Source organism: Mauremys mutica, unplaced genomic scaffold (assembly GCF_020497125.1).
Source record: "Mauremys mutica isolate MM-2020 ecotype Southern unplaced genomic scaffold, ASM2049712v1 Super-Scaffold_100292, whole genome shotgun sequence".
In the NCBI taxonomy this organism is placed as follows: domain Eukaryota; kingdom Metazoa; phylum Chordata; order Testudines; family Geoemydidae; genus Mauremys; species Mauremys mutica.
The window spans coordinates 96297-116640 of NW_025423306.1; the positions used below are offsets into that span (position 1 = coordinate 96297).

Genomic DNA, 20344 nt, shown 5'->3' on the forward strand with positions numbered 1-20344 from the left:
TGTTGATTAGCAGGGAGCTAGCGTGGTATTAGCCATGCGTTGGGGGGGAGGGGTAAATCACTGAGACAGTGGCTTACCATGGCCGCATGCAAGCTGAATCCTGATGCCTGGACCTGTGTCTGAGATCTGTAACCCCAGAGATGCAAGCAGTCACTATTAAGATGAAAAATGCGACCTTGTAGGGAAATCACATGTGCTATGTAACGTGAATAGTGCTTTTCACTGTGAAAGAGTATAACCATTGTTCTGTAAAATGTATCTTTCTAAATATTTATCTCCCTCATGCAGCTGCAAATTTTTCAAGCGTCCCTCCTCCATCCCAAAGGCTAGCACAGATAAGGCGGAGGAAAAAGAAGACGCGAGATGAGATGTTCTCGGATATTATGGAAGTTACACGCAATGAAAGAGCTCATCTGAATGAGTGGAAGGACGTGGTTTCAAATTACAGGAAAGAGGCCAGTGAACGTGAGGACAGGAGGGATGAACGTGAGGACAGGAGGGACAACCGAGATGAGAGGTGGCGGCAGGAAGACCGGCAGGAAAATCAGCGGTGGCGGCAGGAAGATCAGCGGTGGCGGGATGCAACTCTGGGGCTGCTGCGTGATCAAACTGACATGCTCCGGCGTCTTGTGGAGCTTCAGGAACGGCAGCAGGATCACAGAGTGCCGCTGCAGCCCCTGTATAACCACCCTCCCCCCTCACCATGTTCCTTAGCCTCCTCACCCAGACGTGTAAGAACGCGTGGGGGGAGGCTCCGTGCACCCGCCCACTCCACCCCCGTGGACAGCCCAACCAGAAGGATGCCGTTACTCTGAATTTTTTTTAATGGCCTTCTCCATCCCTCCTTTCCTCCTCCCAAAGCACACCCTTACTTCTCTCCCTCTTTTTATAATGAATCAATAAAGAATTCATGCTTTTTAAATGAGAGTGACTTTATTTGCATAAGTAAGCTGTACTCGAAGGGGGAGGGGGAGTTGCTTACAGGGACTGAGTCAATCAAGGGGGTTGGGTGTTCATCAACAAACACAGCAGTCACACTGTACCCTGGCCATTGATGAAGCTCGTTTTCAAAGCTTCTCTGATGCGCACCGCTTCCTGGTGTGCTCTTCTAATCTCCCTGGTGTCTGGCTGCGCGTAATCAGCGGCCAGGTGATTTGCCTCAGCCTCCCACCCCGCCATAAAGGTCTCCCCCTTACTCTCACAGAGATTGTGGAGAATACAGCAAGCAGCAATAACATAGGGGACATTGGTTTGGCTGAGGTCTGAGCGAGTCAGTAATGTGCGCCAGCGCGCCTTTAAACGGCCAAATGCACATTCCACCACCATTCTGCACTTGCTCAGCCTGTAATTGAACAGATCCTGACCACTGTCCAGGCTGCCTGTGTATGGCTTCATGAGCCATGGCATCAAGGGGTAGGCTGGGTCCCCCAGGATAACGACAGGCATTTCAACATCCCCAACTGTTATTTTCTGGTCTGGGAAGTAAGTCCCTTGCTGCAGCCGTTTAAACAGAGTAGTGCTTCTGAATACGCGAGCGTCATGAACCCTCCCTGGCCATCCCGCGTGGATGTTTGTGAAACGTCCCTTGTGATCCACCAGTGCTTGCAGCACCATTGAAAAGTACCCCTTCCGGTTTACGTACTGGGTGCCCTGGTGCTGCGGTGCCAAGATAGGGATATGGGTTCCATCTATCGCCCCCCCACAGTTAGGGAATCCCATTGCAGCAAAGCCATCCACTATGGCCTGCACGTTTCCCAGAGTCACAACCTTTCGTAGCAGCAGCTTAGTGATTGCTTTGGCTACTTGCATCACAGCAGCCCCCACAGTAGATTTTCCAACTCCAAATTGATTCCCGACTGACCGGTAGCTGTCTGGCATTGCAAGCTTCCACAGGGCTATCGCCACTCGCTTCTCTACTGTGAGGGCTGCTCTCATCTTGGTATTCTGGCGTTTCAGGGCAGGGGCAAGCAAGTCACAAAGTTCCATGAAAGTGCCCTTACGCATGCGAAAGTTTCGCAGCCACTGGGAATCGTCCCACACCTGCAACACAATGCGGTCCCACCAGTAAGTGCTTGTTTCCCGGGCCCAAAATCGGCGTTCAATGGATAGAATCTGCCCCATTACCATCAGGATCTCCAAAGCGCCGGGGCCCGCGGTTTGAGATAATTCTGTGTCCACGTCCTCATCACTGTCATCGCCGCGCTGCCGTATCCGCCTCTTACTCGCCTCGGTTCGAAGGTCCTGGTTCAGCATATACTGCACGAGAGTGCGCGAGGTGTTTAAAACATCCACGATTGCGGTATGGAGCTGAGCAGGGTCCATGCTTGCTGTGCTATGGCGTCTGCATGGTTCACCAAGCAAAAAAGGCGCGAAACGGTTGTCTGCTGCTGTCAGGGAGGGAGGGAGGGAGGGAGGGGTGAGGCTGTACCCAGAACCACGCACGAAAATGATTTTTGCCCCATCAGGCACTGGGATCTCAACCCGGAAATGCCAAGGGGCGGGGAAGGCTGCGGGAACTATGGGATAGCTACGGGATAGCTACCCACAGTGCAACGCTCCAGAAATCGACGCTAGCCTCGGACCATGGACGCACACCACCGATTTAATGTGTTTAGTGTGGCCGCGTGCACTCGATTTTATAAAATCTGTTTTACAAAACCGGTTTATGCAAATTTGGAATAGTCCCGTAGTGTAAACGTACCATGAGTGTAGCATTGGGAGCAGCGTCTGATGTTTTCCTGTCTAGCCGGCTTGCTTCCTAGAACGAACGCTCCTTGAGTGGGGTGATCCACAGGGAGTAGCTCAAACCTCCAAAGTGCCTGGCCAGGGGCAGGACATTAGCCCAGCAAGGGAGGGGTGTGGCAGTGACATCACAAAGGCCTTTTGCAGGACCTCAGACTATTGGTCAAAGATGGTGGGGAGGTGGTGACCTCACAGGGAGATGCTGACATCAGCCAGGCAGGACAGGGGCGAGGGGCCAGGGAAACCTCAGAGACCCCTGTGGCTTTGCTTCAGCAAGTCTCCTTCTCCAGGTCTCTCTTTGAGGACTGAGAGAGTATTCGGGTTCACGGACGTGAGCGCCAGGAGGAACCTCTTTCGAGTTTTCTCCTTCCCTTTTAGTGAGTTTACTAGAGACCAGCCGTCCCTGTTTAGAAGGTAAGAGCCCCCCTCCACTGTAAAGAAGCTCCTGCTGCCGGCTCTGTGTTCGCAGTGCGGGAGAGAGCAGCATCCACGGCAGTGATTTGCTCCTGGCTGCCGGAGCAGAGCAGCAGGCTCAGCTGTCAGAACTTCCCAGAGCGATGAAAGGGGAGGGGCCCATGGCTCTGTAGCAGGAATGCAGGGCAGGCAAGTTCACGGCAGGCATTGTGGGATACTGGAGGAGGCCCGTTATGGTGATATGATATGTGTAAGATATGGCATCCTTCCACCTCCCTTCCCAGGGACCACGTAGTAAGTTTTTTGGCAGAAGGACTAATGCTTAGAGCTGGTTATCAGTGATTTCAGATCTGTTGGTCTGCAGCAAGACTCTCCATTGAGTCTTAACCAGCTCTGTTATTACACAGGAAAGAACAAAAGGGCCAAATGGTGCCTGGAACCCTTAAGAAGAATCCACCCCAACAAGTACAACACTTGTCACTACCTGCTCTCAACCCCATTGAGAATGGTTTGGGGTCACTCCTTGGCTTTATCAACCTAGGGAAGTGGGAGAATAGCAATTAACAGGTGCTCTAGTAGCACAATTGGTTAGTGCACAGTACTTATAAAGCAGTGCTGAGAGGAGCTATGCTGAGGTTGTGAGCTCAAGCCTCACCTGGAGCACTAGTTTTCATTAACGAAGTGGCACCACCCCCTCATTTGGCTCTGTGGAATGTAGAATTCCAGCCCAGGGACACTAAGGAGTCAAAAATGCCCCCTTCACTTATTACCTCCTCTGTAGAGCACAGGTCATTTTGAGGATTGGTTGGGAAATGAGCCTTTGCTGACAAGGTTTGTCTCTGTTCATATTTCACCTTCACGTGTTATGTTGAGGGATCTTTAGTGTATTTTTGGGAGGTTAATAACTATCTCCTCAACTTTATTTACTCAACTTAAAAATTGGTGTCACTTGATTTTTGCATCTCCCTGTGAAAATACAACTGACACATCTGGCTTTCTACAGGGGGTCATGATGTTAAAGTTGGGGAATTCAGTCTCTGTACTTCTGGGGGGGGTTGCTTTTTTACAGCTGCCTACGGCCAGGCACACTGGGCTGTTAGCTGCACCCACGGTCCTTGCCAGGGGCCCCTGCTGAACCCTGGGTGGCTGCACTGCCGTGCTGGGGTGACTCTGCACGGGAGAAGATGCTGTGGAGCAATGTAGAGCAGGTGCAGGAAGGAGATGGGGTCACTATTCACATTCTGAACTGCACCATTTTCCAAATTTGGGAATAGATTCATAGACTTAAGGTCAGAAGGGACCATTATGATCATCTAGTCTGAACTCCTGCACAATGCAGGCCACAGAATCTCACCCACCCACTCCTGTAACAAACCCCTAACCTATGTCTGATTTATTGAAGGCCTCAAATCGTGGCTTAAAGACCTCAATGTGCAGGGAATCCTCCAGTGAGTGACCCGAGCCCCACGCTGCAGAGGAAGGTGAATGTCCGAGAACAAGTCTAAGGAGAAGGTGAATGCAGAGCAATGACACTGGAGATGCCCAGACCTCCAATGGGGGCAGCGTGGAAATTAATAATGGGAAGATCATTTGTGAAATTAGTCGTCACTGACAAGCTTTGTCTCTGTTCCTATTTCACGCCTTGGTGTTAGTTAGAGGAATCAGTACAGATTTTTACTATATTAATTAAACACTTAATTTTATTTAACCAAGCCAAAAACTTAGTGTCACTTATTTTTTCACTGTCCTAGCAAGAATGAATTGAATTTTGTGACTTTCTGGAAAGTGCAGCGAGATTAAATGTGGGGAATTCAGTCTGTGTGTTTGTGAGCTGATGTTTTCCTCTCACAGGTCAGTGCCTGCATTGAAATACCCAGAGGGATCTAAGGGCTGGTGTACGCTGGGCACTTAACTGGCAGAGCGACGTCTCTCAGGGTGTGAAACCCCCCCAAACCCATAGAGTTAAGGTGACCTAAGCCCGGGTTAGATAGTGCTAAAGAAAAGGAAGAATTGTTCTGTCCATGTAGCTATTACAAAGATGGGAAAAACCCTCCCGTCACTGTTTACTCCAAAGTGCCATAGCAGTTTTTTAACTGTAGACAGAGTGAAACTAGATCTGGCTCCAGTTCACACTGTGGATGCTCACATACTAAGACTACAATAAAAGCAACAGGACAGTGCTTGCGTAGTTGGCAGGATTTGAACTTGCACAGGGAGACCTCAATGGATTTCTAGTCCATCACCTTAACCACTGGGCTACAACTACTTGCTGTGCACATGTTTCACTACATGATAATTCTGTTCTCACTGAATTGTCACTTCAAATTGTTTGCTCAGACCAGCTTCCCCAACACACACTCAGCTGTGCATCAGTGTAAGTGTGTCCTGGGCTGAACAGCGAGAATTCCTGCCCATTTCCCTTCTGGTTGGAGCATGATTAGAGTGTGTTTGTGTGAACGACATTGCTGTAGATTGTTGTTCATTCCCCACTCTGACAATTCAGACAGTCCCTTTCCTAGTCAAATCTCCAGCACATCGATCCAATAGCAGGGGGCAGGATTTCTCTGGGGCACTGAGGGCTGGTGCGTGAACTCAGCCTTGCATTCCACCCTTGATGTTTCATGGACTAACAACAGCAGCAGAAAGAAAGAGCCGAGTCAACATCTCCCTGGCAGGGATGCAGGTGCCACGTCCCCTCTGTCTGACCATCGCCATTGCAGGAGAGAAGGGGTCACTGGAATCGAATGCCCTGGCTCAGACCAGAGACACAGGAAGATTTTGCTCTTCAAGGATCTGTGCAAAGGAAATTTTGTCTCTGTGTGAAACTGAGGTCAGAAATGAAATGTCCACATGGTGGCCCAATGCTCTAGGGAATGTGGGTGAAGGACTCGGGCTGAGAAATGATTTAACAGGGGTTTGTATTTATTGCCCTGATTAAAATCTATGGCTAAAAGGCAGTCACTGTTGTTAGTACTTGTACCTGTGTAGGGACACCCCAGTGGGTGTCAAGTCCACTGCCTTCACCAGAGGCAGTCGATTATTTTATCAAGATACAAATTTCTTGGCCAAGGTCTAGACTCCAGAGAAAACAATACACTGCTGATAACAGGAAGTACATCAAAAGATTTTGCAGCCACCGTGGGCATAACTATGATGTGTCGTGTTTCACTCTTTATACCTGGTGCCACCTCCTTTCCCTTTAGCCTTGTAGTTGACCAAGGGCAAAGCTGAACATCTCCTCAGATACCAGGGAGTGTTTATGTCCATTCCTGTGAGCTACACAGGGGTTTGATGTTGCTGCTTTCAGTTCTCCGGCTCTGGCGGGATAAGGAACAATTCAGGGTGTCACTGAACTGAAGGAGGAAGATCAGTTTTTGACAGGGAGAGGGACGCCTCCTCTTAAAGGTGTTTGTCTGGCTGGCAGTCCTGGTTCCCAGGTCTCGCCCGTGGGGCTCCAGCAGTTTTGGGACCGGGTCACTACCTTGGCCCCACCTGCCACCCCCAGGCACTTCCCCCCAGGGGCCCTGTCAGTGCAGCGGAGCTGAGCAGTGTCTGCCTGCTCGCTCCAGTGGCTGCCGGCCCCTCCCCATGGCAGGGCGGGGTGGGTCTGTGCCTCCGCACGCTGCCTCTGCCTGATCACCCCTGTGGCCAATGGGACGATGTGGGGGTGATGCCTGGGGACAGCAGCATGCGGAGGACCCCCAGCCCACCCTGCCTTGGAGACCCAGGTAAGCGCCACACTCCTGACCCCCTTCCTGAGCCTGCAGCCCCACCCCCTCCTCACATATTCCCTCCCACCACCAAACTCCCTCCCAGAGCCTGCACCCCCTCCCTCCCTCCCTCCCTCCATACCCCCCAGCCCCCAAACTCCCTCCCAGAGCCTGCACCCCAATCCCCAGCCCCAACCCAGGGCCTGCACCCTAGACCTCCTCCCCCCACCCAAACTCCCTCCCAGAGCCTTAGGCAGGTGAGGGGCAGAGTTTTGGGGGGCGGGTTCTGGGCAGTATGAGTGACATTATTGGCCCACTGGGAGGACTGGAGGACTGGCACTGGCCCTAAGGTAAATTGTGGTTGAGACCCTGCTTTAAGGGATTGGAGCAATGCTGGAGAGACTGACGGGCAGGGAGCTGGGGAGCTGTGTGTGCCCCAAGGAGAGTTGTTGTTGTGCTCCGGTGACACAGAGCGGGGGTGGGGAGTTTGTAAGCTGTGGTGTTTGTACAGAGATAAAGTTTACTAACTGTAGCCCTGAGGATTAATCTGTTGGTCTGTATAAAATGTCTTTTTGATAAAAGTGTGTAGGCTGCATAGATTAATAGAATTTGCAATAGCTGTAAACGCAAGATACCTAGAAGCTTCTAAACCAGACATCCTGGCCTATTTCCTCTGTGACGCTGAAAGCAACCTTTAAGACCCTTACTCAGAAAAGTGATAATAGGAAACAAACCTACGCAAATTGTCTAGGGACTTTCTGAATATCTGCTAACCTTTCACCTAGTTAGGTGCAAAAGGACCTAACAAGTACACCACAAGATACGTAGATAGTTGTCATTAATACGTATACAAAGGTCAGCCTATGAAAACAGGTACCCTCACCTTTCCATGGGGAAAGCCAAATTTGGGCGTAAGAGGAAGGAGTTCTCCCTATAAAAGGTGTGATAATCCACCATTAGAGCAGGCGATACACCCATCCTTCTATTCTCCATCGCCTCACCCTGCCTACACCTACGAAAGCTGTCAACTACTGATAAGTCGTAGTGTTCTGTCCTTTCACAGCTGTAAGTATGAAATAATTCTTAATTTCTACTTCACCTCTAAAGCATCTATGCTAAGAAGGGTTTAAATCATAACCAGTTTCTTTATAACTATACTTCCTCTAGCAAAGGTGTGAAATCTTCTGAGTGCTATTGCTGCAGAGTGCATTTAGAACTGTGTAAGATCATATCATATCTCTTAAAGAACTGTGATATTTTGTAACTTTGTAATCTCATACTGCTTTTAACATTTTACATTTACTTCTTGTTTTATTGGTTTTAAATAAAAGGTCTTGTTTGACTAAACTTTGTCTCAGTGTAAATTCCTGTTATACCCCAATCTCCTTGTATTAAATTCTGTGAAGCCTGATTCAAGACGAACTTTTATCTTCTGATCACACATATTGGCGAGCCATACCCATATTATTAATATCTATTAATTATTACTAACATTCTTAATTAATTAGAAAATTAATTATTACATACAACCAAATTAAGTGGATAAATTCCACTGTCCCTACTAACCCTCCCCAAATCAGGCAACAGACTGGCGAGCCAGCCAGGAGGAGATTTGAGGAGTGTGACAGGAATCCAGAGATATTTCTGGACGCTTTAGAGAATTTTTCTTTGAAACGTAAGTAAATAGTTAACTTCAGTACACTCTGGAACTCTTAAACCAGAGACACCTTCCTGTGATTATTGTTGCTGGCAGTACGCCCAGTATTTCCGTTTTGTATTGTGGTTATACATCCGAAAGGTTTTTACTTTCACTTTTGCCTAAAGGATTTTAACTGTATTAGCTAACTGAATATTAAAGTAATAAAGTTTAAAAGTGATATATGTGCACAGAAAGGGGTTTTTATATGTTGAAGAAGTTAATGAATGGTACCGAATAAAATAATTTGCAGCCGCACCTGGATCCGGTGACCCACACTAGTGGTGGCGGGGAGTTAATAAAGCAAGGTATTCATAGCCGCCAGAAAGGCCGCAATCAGTCAGAACTTGAATAGTTCAAAGATACCTTATCTTAGTCCCATTAACTCTTCCGGACTGCACCTCTGTTCCGTCTGCCTCAGTATTCCCCGATATTTGGCAGGTCCCGACAGAGGGGAAAGACCTCTCGATCTGCTATAAGTCATCGAGAGAAGAGAGAAGAGAGTATCCCCACTCCCTCTATTTACTTGGGACTTTTATGATATATAGTGCTTAAACCGGTGGTTAAGGGGTATTATCCTGTTGTTTTCTGTAAAAGGGACGCCTTTTTGTGTATCAGAAGTAAATCGACAGAGGTTTGATTCTAGTGAATATACTAGACTATACTAGATTCTAGTGAATATACTAGGAAAAGAAAGAGATGAATTCTCTATTTCGTAGTAAGAGTGTTAAAAGTGAAGATAGAACAGGAGTGGAGTGTGTTGGAATTTCTAGCAGTTTAGCTTTGGAAAACTTTGCTAGGAAATATATTCAAGAACATGGTGGAGATTTGGAGCAGCTGAGAAATATTGAAATGATTTCTGAGCAGAGAAACCCGTGGGGTTTTGTGAGTAATGTATTTGAGGATGAAACAGAGCAGAAAAAGAAAAAAGCTAAGGTGGTGAAGGGAATAGCTGTCGAATGCTTGCTTGTAGCTTGTAGTTCATTGGGAAAGAAATTGGATAAAAAGATGGAGTTACTCAGGGAAGTTCAGCAGATGCTAGTAGCCTATAGAGTAGACCGTGGTCGGCTGTTGGAAAAGATTAAAGAACTAGAAAAGGGAGAAAATATAGCAGAGGAGGTTGAAGAATTGATTCCCATCCCTATTGGTATGGTGGATCCGAGAGATGTAGAAAATCCTATTGGACCAGTGACTAGAAGTAAAACAAGAGAATTAGCTCAAGCAGACACAGTACCTTCAGAAGCGAATTTGCAAGTTGAATCTGTGGAGTCAGAGGAAATTGGCAGTGCAGCAGTCACTGACAGTCTGCTGGTAGAGGACGGAAGTTCTGAAGTGACAGTTCAGGAGGCGGAGACAAGTGTCACAGTCAGTGAAGTAGTTAGTGACACAAACAGAGAAGCAGAGAAAGAGGAAAAGATTTCTGCTTCTGTAGAGACAGCTTCTGTGAGTGCAGAAGCAGTACCTTTAGAATCGGTCATTGTTCAAGGGTTAGAGGAGGCCGTATCACAGGTAACACAGGTAGCTAATGCATGTGATGTAGTGATCTCTAAGTTACAAAGAGAGCTACAACAACAAGCAGGGAATAGAATTCCTGCTCCTCCACCCAATGTTACATTAGCACCATATAGAGTAGAAAATCCAGTCCCTTTGGGTGGACATTTATTGGCATTTGGGCAATCAACATTGCCTAGACCCCAGGAATTTCGTGGGTCCTCTACACCCCCGTGGTATATGCTGGTATCACCTAGTGTATCGATAGAACGCCCTACCACACCAGACTTTAGTGGACTAAGGGATGTCCTGCGTCAGTGTGGAGACACTTTGAATGTAACCCATAGACATTTCATGGAAAATTATCCTAGATACCCAGGATTATCTCCAGTGGAAAGTTTTGATGGTTCAGATGAGGAAAATGTGAATCCAGGTAGAAGGAGGCAAGGAATAGAAATTGTAGATTTAAGCTCAGATGAAAGTTCAGATGAAAGCTCAGATTCAGATCCAGAAGAAGGAACTGCAGGTTCCAATTCTGATTGTCCTGTAGCAGTTGTTACAGATATTAAAACCTTAGACCTGGTAGCTAAGCAAGTAGGAATGATGGAGGATTCTTCAGTTGCTATGCATGCACAACGTGTGCAGGAGACAGCAAAAGTGTTTGGCTTACCAAGGGAGGATTGGGTTAAAATCTTACAACTCACAGTGAATCGAGCATTGTGGAGTACTTTGCCACTTAAGTATAGAGTAGGAGAGAAAACTTTTCAAGAGACAGTAGCCCTATTGGAACATAACCAGCACCCAGGGCAAGCTGGAGTAGCAATTCTGTCTAATTTAAAGCAGAAACCTAATGAAACTCCACATCAGTTTCATTTGCGGTTAAGTGCAGCTTGGCGGAGTCATATCAAAGAAGAAACAGATGAACTGCCATATATCAGTCTGCTTGTTAATAATTCTCTTCCTCAGTTAAGAGAAATGGTTAATATGCATATTACTGATGATATTTCTTTAAAAAGAACATTAGCCTTGCTGGCTAAAGCACATGCACAGGGAGGCTCTAAATTAGGTCGGCGTGGAGCCCCGGTTGCAGTACTTCAGGAACCACAAACTAATCCTACGGTGAGGATTGAGGGACCTCAACCTCAGCCAGGATTAGGACGAGGAGTTCCTAAATTCCCTAAGTATCAACGTTGGCAAAATGACCCTAACCCACGTAATAACCCTGGACCTTCGAGTGGCCAGGCCCCTCGACAGGGTTATGCGTTTGGATCCTATGCAGGAGCCCGGGATCGTGTTCCTTTCTTTTCAGATGCTGCACAGAACAGTTCACATCTGCAGAGACCCAAATCACCGCCTTTGCACAAAACTGAGGACTCAGTTGTGAAAATGTTTAAAACAGTGCAACAGACGCTTGAGGCTCAACGACGGGCTATCCGAGAACTTCATGCCCGTGTGAATGAGCTGATGATGATGGAAGGCCAAGGCTCAGCAACCTTGAACCGTCCAGTGGCCTCCGTTGATCCATCCCCTTTTCCCCAGTGGACAGCCACTCCTCCAGACTTGGCTGCCTCTGAGGAGATAGAGGAGGAACCCCTTGATTATCTGACAGCATATGCTGCATGACTACAAACAACCCCGAGTGTAGTCATAACCCCTTTAGACAGAGATACAAGTGGAAGACCCACAATATCTGCAGTGATAGAGGGACTAGACAGGAATCTCATTATAGATACTGGAGCAGCAATCAGTATTCTCCATGTCGAGGATCCTAGATCCTCTCCTCTATCATCAGGATGTACCAAGACACTTGCAACTTTTGCAAGTAATCAGGTTACTACCACACTTTCTACACCCCTTGAAGTACAAATAGGTCACCTAAGAAAGAATCATACTTTTGCATTAATGAAGTTAGCAGACCCAAAGAATTCCTTATTGGGAACTGATTTCTTATACAAACAGGGATGTGTTCTTGATTTGTGTAACCAATTATTGTGTCTTTCAGTAGAACAGGAAAAGGATGACTCTCCAGTAGTCATACCTGAGTGTGGCATGGTATCTCCAGTGGAGGACTTTGAACCTGAAGGGTATGATTTGGACAAAATAGTGGCTAAACATGCAGACCAACCTGAGTTACAGGCATTACTGTACAAACATGCAGATGCCTTTGCTAAACACAAACATGACTGTGGATGCATGGCCGTCACTATTGTTCTGGAAGGAGGAGAAATTTCAGCCCAAAAACAGTATCCTTACCCAGAACAAGCAAATCCATACATAGAAAAGACTATTAAGTCTTTGTTGACACAGGGAGTACTACAAAAATGTACTTCCACTGCAAATTCACCTATTTGGCCTGTTAAGAAACCAAATGGTTCGTGGCGTCTCACAATAGACTACAGACGCCTAAACCAGGTCACACCAACTAAATTGGTACAACCCAATATACCAGATTTAAAAGACATGCAAAAATTAGATAAGGACATAATAAAAGTAATTCTAGAGCATTCCAAATTAGACAAAGAGGGATCACTAACAATAGACCCTTTGTACAAACAACATGAACAGCAGTTACAAGTCGTAGATGGAGTTCTCATGTATACAGGAGGTCCTTTCCCTGTGTGGGTAGTTCCAGCTCACCTACGGAGGGAAATGATGTACATGGTCCATGACACTCCTACAGGAGGACATCAGGGAGTGGACAAAACTGTCCAGTGTCTTGCATCTGTAGGGTGGTGGCCACTTCTTAGGATGGATGTGCAACAATATTGTGAAAATTGTCTGGCATGTGCCCAAGCTAATCCTACTCCATCCAAAAGAAATGCGCCACTAAGATCCCAGGTGTATGAAGGTCCGTGGATGGCTTTGCAGATTGACTTTGTAGGTCCTTTGCCAAGGACCCAAAGAGGTAACCAATATTTATTGGTGATTATCGATCCTTTCTCAAAGTGGATAGAGGCATTTCCTCTTAAGGCCAATACTGCAAAAGCCACTGCCAAGGTCTTGGTAGAATAAGTCTTCTCTCGCTGGGGGATCCCTGCAAAGGTAGAGTCAGACCAGGGATCACATTTCACAGGACAGTTCTTTAGGGATTGTCTTAAATTGATGGGAGTCCCGCAGAGACTACACATCCCATACAGACCACAGTCATCTGGGATGGTGGAACGAACCAATCGGACTATAAAAGTGATGTTGAGGAAACTGGTTGATGCCAATGGACGTAACTGGGACACCCTCATGCCTTTAATTTTAATGGCATTGAGGGCGACACCGGCTGCATCTACTGATAAAACACCTTTTGAAGTGATGACAGGCCGAACAATGAGATTACCAGAACATTTAATTTGGCAAGCTAGTGGCACTCAATTAGAGGGAATAAAAATGGATACCTACCTGCAAAATCTGAAAAAACATTTAAATCACATTCATTTGCAGGTAGCTGCTAAATTGGGAAAATCCAGACGTAAGGCAAAGGCTTACTTTGACAAAAGCCAGAGAGAGAATACTTGGGAGGTAGGAGACCAAGTAATGTTATTGTCATATAAGTCACCAGAACATGGGTTGTGTAATCGATGGATTGGACCTTTCCAAATCATTGATAAACTCAGTTCAGCAGTATATAAGATCAGAATAACAGGAGGAAAGCATAATAGAGACAAGATTTATCATGCTAACCAGTTAAAGCTGTATCGATCGTCCAGGTCGCAGGAGCAACTTCCTCCTCAGGACTTAAGTGATCAGACGAAATCGCAACAACTGGAGCCCAGCAGTTTGCAACCATGAAATTGACATTGACATTTTTGACTTATTACACCCTTATTGTTGCTCTAAGGGTAGGACTATGCCAAAATCTTAAGTCTGAAACCGAACTATTGCAACCCCAGGAAACCAGACGACCGGATCGCACTCAGTTGTCTGAGCCCAAGCAACAGAACATACCAACAAAGAAGGAACGGACTATTATACTTAATCCAGAACTGGTCAACAACCCGATTCAACAGGTTAAGGGAATTCGGGGGGAGGATGTGACTTTTGAATATCAATTAGTAGAAGTAACTTCACTACCCTCTAGTGGTTGGAAAAAGATGTGTTAATTGCTTTTAAAGTTAATTGCTTTAAACAATGATCAAAAAAGAGATCAGCATTTGGGGAAAGAAATTATATGTTCTGCATATGGGGAATATGTTGTAAGCACAATTACTGATGCATTGCGATCCTTAAAATTAGGAGAAGTCTCTGACTTAATTAAGGATGAACAACTAATGAGTTGGTATTGTCCTAAATGTTTTCAAAAGCTGGAAAAGGAAAGATCCACTTGTTTGGATGCATGCCAGCATTTGTCAGTGGGTGCTATGAGAGAGATAGGATCTGTGACACCTCACCCCAACCGAGACAGTTGTTCTCTTACAAAAGATTGTATGATGGCACGGTCTTTGTATGTTTCATTCACGGTCTCGTTACCAGTGTTTGACCCAGACAGAGATGTGTACAGGCAATTGGCTGCTATCCATTCTATAGGTCACCTCGAAGATGACATCTACAGGGAACGCGTTAATGCACCTCCCCTGGTAGTCTATCACACTCCAACTCAGACTTGGAAGGTACCACAGATGGCCTGTTGTTCTGAAAAAGGACCCCAGTATATCTGTAGGTGTATTGTGTTTGAAACAGACACTGTTTTGTGTGGACTACAGGGAGAGAAAGCACAGAATTCATCATCGTCATGCCTGGTGAGGCTGACCACATGGAAGACTCCGATGGAGAGGGTGACCTATGCTGGAAGGAACCAATTTTGCGTGGTTACCAACCAAAAGAGGTACCAGTATGGTCCCTTGGAGTGTCCTGTCACAGAGCCAAATTTCTGTTTTACCCCAAAGCAACCCACGGTAATAGGAAATCAAGTTATTTCCCCTATTCCTATTTTTGAGAACATTACCATTATTCAGTCTAACCCTGATTACCAGAATTTAACTATTCAAAGTACACCTACTTTTCTGGCTTATATTCCACCATTAGGGTTGCAACTGAAATCCTTAATGACTCGTAAAGAGACTCACCTCATTCAAATTACTAACAATATGGATGAAGCCCAACAAGTTATTACCCAATTAATGAATGAAGGGAATGAGCCTGCAACAACTTCTAAAGAAAAATTCGGATTAGAAGTATGGATAATTATCCAAGGAATTGGGATTGTGATTAATTTCCTTATGTTAGGTTATATGCTGTATAAACGCAACAAACCCAAGCCAAAAACTAGGCAGAGACCTAGACAGACACCCAAACAATCACCTAAACAAATGCACAGACGAGCACCATCTGGGGATAAAGATGAATATATATACATGGTGCCCATTCCTGATACCTACCAAAATTTGCCCAGGTATGAAACTAAAAAGGGCCCCACAGATGTTAAGTCCTAGGTGACGGGGTTTCTTTATGTAAACCACCCCGTCAAAGGGGGGCGTGTAGCCCTGAGGATTAATCTGTTGGTCTGTATAAAATGTCTTTTTGATAAAAGTGTGTAGGCTGCATAGATTAATAGAATTTGCAATAGCTGTAAACGCAAGATACCTAGAAGCTTCTAAACCAGACATCCTGGCCTATTTCCTCTGTGACGCTGAAAGCAACCTTTAAGACCCTTACTCAGAAAAGTGATAATAGGAAACAAACCTACGCAAATTGTCTAGGGACTTTCTGAATATCTGCTAACCTTTCACCTAGTTAGGTGCAAAAGGACCTAACAAGTACACCACAAGATACGTAGATAGTTGTCATTAATACGTATACAAAGGTCAGCCTATGAAAACAGGTACCCTCACCTTTCCATGGGGAAAGCCAAATTTGGGCGTAAGAGGAAGGAGTTCTCCCTATAAAAGGTGTGATAATCCACCATTAGAGCAGGCGATACACCCATCCTTCTATTCTCCATCGCCTCACCCTGCCTACACCTACGAAAGCTGTCAACTACTGATAAGTCGTAGTGTTCTGTCCTTTCACAGCTGTAAGTATGAAATAATTCTTAATTTCTACTTCACCTCTAAAGCATCTATGCTAAGAAGGGTTTAAATCATAACCAGTTTCTTTATAACTATTCTTCCTCTAGCAAAGGTGTGAAATCTTCTGAGTGCTATTGCTGCAGAGTGCATTTAGAACTGTGTAAGATCATATCATATCTCTTAAAGAACTGTGATATTTTGTAACTTTGTAATCTCATACTGCTTTTAACATTTTACATTTACTTCTTGTTTTATTGGTTTTAAATAAAAGGTCTTGTTTGACTAAACTTTGTCTCAGTGTAAATTCCTGTTATACCCCAATCTCCTTGTATTAAATTCTGTGAAGCCTGATTCAAGACGAACTTTTATCTTCTGATCACACATATTGGCGAGCCATACCCATATTATTAATATCTATTAATTATTACTAACATTCTTAATTAATTAGAAAATTAATTATTACATACAACCAAATTAAGTGGATAAATTCCACTGTCCCTACTAACCCTCCCCAAATCAGGCAACACTAACCCTCAGGTTAAAAACTGTTCCTGCTCTGGGCTATACAGGACACTCTCTGTTGTGAGTGTAGGTCAGTGGGTGAATGTTTCCTTCTGGGATAATAGGTTTGTAGTTCTAATCCAAGTGATTCCCTTCAAAATCTTTTTCGAATGAAAATCAATTCCCAGACCCATCTCCAGTATGTTCAGGAGTTCGCTGAATGGGGGCAGGGGGCTTGAAATGAATTTAAACATTCAGCATTTTCCTGTGCAAATGAATAAAGACCTAGCAGAGCTGTCCAGCAGCTGAAATCAGTTCCAGTCCTCGGCGTCTCTAAGAGGGACACTCGGTAGCTGAGGCATGTTGGACACCTCTGTGGTCAGAACAGGTGAAAAAATGCTGGATTCAATGAAAGCTGAGACCATAGTAGGGGAAGGTGAACGGCAGCACCACACAGGGTCATAACACTCAGACACGGGGCTTCACTGTCACTGCCCCTGTGTTTTCCATCATTTCTATCCTAAGGAACACACCCTCCCCCTCCCCCACACACTGTCACACACAACCTTCTCCCCTTGAGACCCATCCCACCCCTACCCCTCTCCCCCACACACGCCATGGGACACAGCCTCTCGGTGACTCACCCAGATGGGGGCTTGTCTCTGCATCTCCCCAACAGGGGAGCAGAAAGCCGAAAGGGCCACAGGAGGCCAATGGAGTTAGGCAGGGATAGAAAAGACTTCCCCTCCCTTCCCAAGAGTCCCGTTAATCTCACCCATGAGACATTCCAGCCCCGGGTGGGCTCAAAGCACCAACCTTCCCCTCAGCAACGGAAGGGGGAACCAGCTCTATCACATGGAAGGAGGCTCCCCACCTCTGCTGCTGCCATCCTGCAGCCTTTAATATGGATTTGTTTTAGCTAATGCAAGCCCCTCACCCACCCCTCTAATCCATCCATGAAACAAAGAGACAATTCCTGAGCTGGGCTCCAGTGGTGCAATGGGTTAGCGCAGTGCTGAGCTGGAGCTGGTTCTCCCCGGTTTGCAGGAACCGGTTGTTAAATTTAGAAGCCATTTTAGAACCGGTTGTCCCAGGACAAATGGTTCTAAAAGGGCCACCCCGCCCCTGGCCCCAGCTCACCTCTGCTTCCTGGGCTCCTCCCCTGAAGGCTCTGCCCCTCCCTTCTCCTCCTCCTCCCCTGCTTCCTGCAAATCAGATGTTCACGCGGGAAGCCTGGGACTCGGGGTCTCAGAAACAAGAAGCAGCTTGGCAAGGTTAGCTGGGGCGGGGAAGCGAGGACGGCTCCAGGGAGGCATGGCAGGGCCAGAGCCACTCAGATAGGGCCTGGGCCGGGGCCGGAGGTGCTCGGCCAGAGCCGGGGCGCTCGGCCGGAGCAGGACTGGGTGTGTGTGTGTGTGTGTGTATGTGTGTGTGTATTGATTGATTGATTTCTGCATGTGGTTTTGGGCAAGGGTTTTGTGTGTGCGGAGGGGGTGTTTGTGGCTATGCAAGTGTGTGTGTTCATGTGGCTGGATTTGTGCATGTGTTTGCATCTGTTAGCAGTTGTGTTGATGTTGGCTGCATTTGTGCGGATGTTTGTGTATATTAGCAATTGTGTGTGTGTGTGTGTGTGTGTGGCTGGATTCATGCATGTGTTTGTGTATGTTTGCAATTGTGTGTGTGTGTGCATGCTCTGCTGCCCTCTGCTGGTGTTCCTGTGGGGACTGGGTCACAAATACCTTGGGAACCAAATACCTGGGCATTTTGCCTAGTTCCAAGTCACTTACTGTGGAATTCTATCCCTGGATCATCTGAGACAATATTGACTTAAACAATTGAACCACCCTGTGACCATGTGCACTTACTTCCGTCGGAGACCCCTCCCGCTGGCCTCCCCCCACAACGGCACAGCCCCCTGCACGCCGTACCCCTGCCCAGCTCCCCCTGCCTAGAGACCCATCCTGCTGACCTCCCCCCACAACGGCACGGCCCCCTGCACGCCGTACCCCTGCCCAGCTCCCCCGCCTAGAGACCCCTCCCGCTGACCTCCCCCCGCAACGGCACAGCCCCCTGCACACCATACCCCCGCCCAGCTCCACATACCTAGACACCCCTCCCGCTGATCTCCCCCCGCAACGGCACAGCCCCCTGCACGCCGTACCCCTGCCCAGCTCCCCTGCCTAGAGACCCATCCTGCTGACCTACCCCCACAACGGCAAGGCCCCCTGCACACCGTACCCCTGCCCAGCTCCCCCTGCCTAGAGACCCCTCCCGCTGACCTCCCCCCACAACGGCACAGCCCCCTGCACGCCGTACCCCTGCCCAGCTCCCCCGCCTAGAGACCCCTCCCGCCGACCTCCCCCCACAACGGCACAGCCCCCTGCACGCCGTACCCCTGCCCAGTTCCCCTGCCTAGAGACCCCTCCCGCTGACCTCCCCCCGCAACGTCACAGCCCCCTGCACGCCGTACACCTGCCCAGCACCCCCTGCCTAGAGACCCCTCCCGCTGACGTCCCCCAACAACGGCACAGCCCCCTGCACACCGTACCCCTGCCCAGCTCCCCCGCCTAGAGACCCCTCCCACTGACCTCCCCCCGCAATTGCACAGCCCCCTGCACACCGTACCCCCGCCCAGCTCCCCCTACCTAGAGACCCCACCCGCTGATCTCCCCCCGCAATGGCACGGCCCTCTACACGCCGTACCCCTGCCCAGCTCCCCCTACCTAGAGACCCCACCCGCTGATCTCCCCCCGCAATGGCACGGCCCTCTACACGCCGTACCCCTGCCCAGCTCCCCCTACCTAGAGACCCCACCCGCTGATCTCCCCCCGCAATGGCACGGCCCTCTACACGCCGTACCCCTGCCCAGCTCCCCCTGCCTAGAGACCCCTCCCGCTGGCCTCCCCCCGCAACGGTACAGCCCCATGCCCAGCTCCCCCTGCCTAGAGACCCCTCCCGCTGATCTCCCCCCGCAACGGCACAGCCCCCTGCACGCCGTACGCCTGCCCAGCTCCCCTGCCTAGAGACCCCTCCCGCCGACTGTGATGGAATAGGGACTGTCTGTGTGGTTGATAGGTGAGAGCAGGGACTGTCTGTGTGCTTGGTAGGCAGAGACAGGTCTGCAGCTGTAACATGAGCCTGGCCTGGGGGAGGGGAGGTCTCACCTCTGGCTGTAGCTAGACAAAGGGAGGGGGGAAGTGGAATCAGTCTTCGGTGGGGAGCTGGGAGGTGGGTTTCAGGGTATCCTAGGCTGGGATCCAAGCACCCTGAACCCCCCAGAAAGGCCAGATTGAGGGGTCCTGGCTCTGAACCCAAGCTGGGCTGTATCCTGTGTTCCTGTTGTTCAATAAACCTTCTGTTTTACTCGCTGGCTGAGAGTCACTGTGAGCCCAGGAAGAGGGGTGCAGGGCCGGACTCCCCCACACTCCGTGACAACTGGTGGCAGAGGTGGGATCGACTGCACCCCGCGGACGGCGCTTCCTGCAGTAAGTGACTGGGGAGCAGTAAAACGAAGGGGCGATTCACCCCTGGGCGAGTGTGGCCAGAGAGAAGGACTTTGCAGTAACAGGGTCCCCCGGGGGATCACAGCGAGCGATCCCAGGGGCGGAGGAGTCTGCAGCTCGACCCTGGCAGAGAGGGGGTGACCTCAAGGACTGGCACACTAGGGGTCCCCCTGGAACCCGTGGGGAGCGGCGAGCACCCCGGCCTGCGAGCGGCCAGCAGGAAGATGTATGCCCAGCAGCGCAAGTGTGACCTGGTGGAGCAATGTAAGCAGAGGGGGCTGCACTATGGGA

At 48.3% G+C, this 20344-nt stretch overlaps 1 non-coding gene across 1 annotated transcript; it reads left to right on the forward strand.

Moving 5' to 3' along the window:
* Positions 1–3725: 3725 nt before the first annotated feature.
* TRNAI-UAU lies at positions 3726–3819 on the forward strand. The gene is made up of 2 exons: positions 3726–3763; positions 3784–3819. It is a non-coding gene; the product is annotated as a tRNA-Ile (tRNA).
* The last annotated feature ends 16525 nt before the right edge of the window (positions 3820–20344 follow it).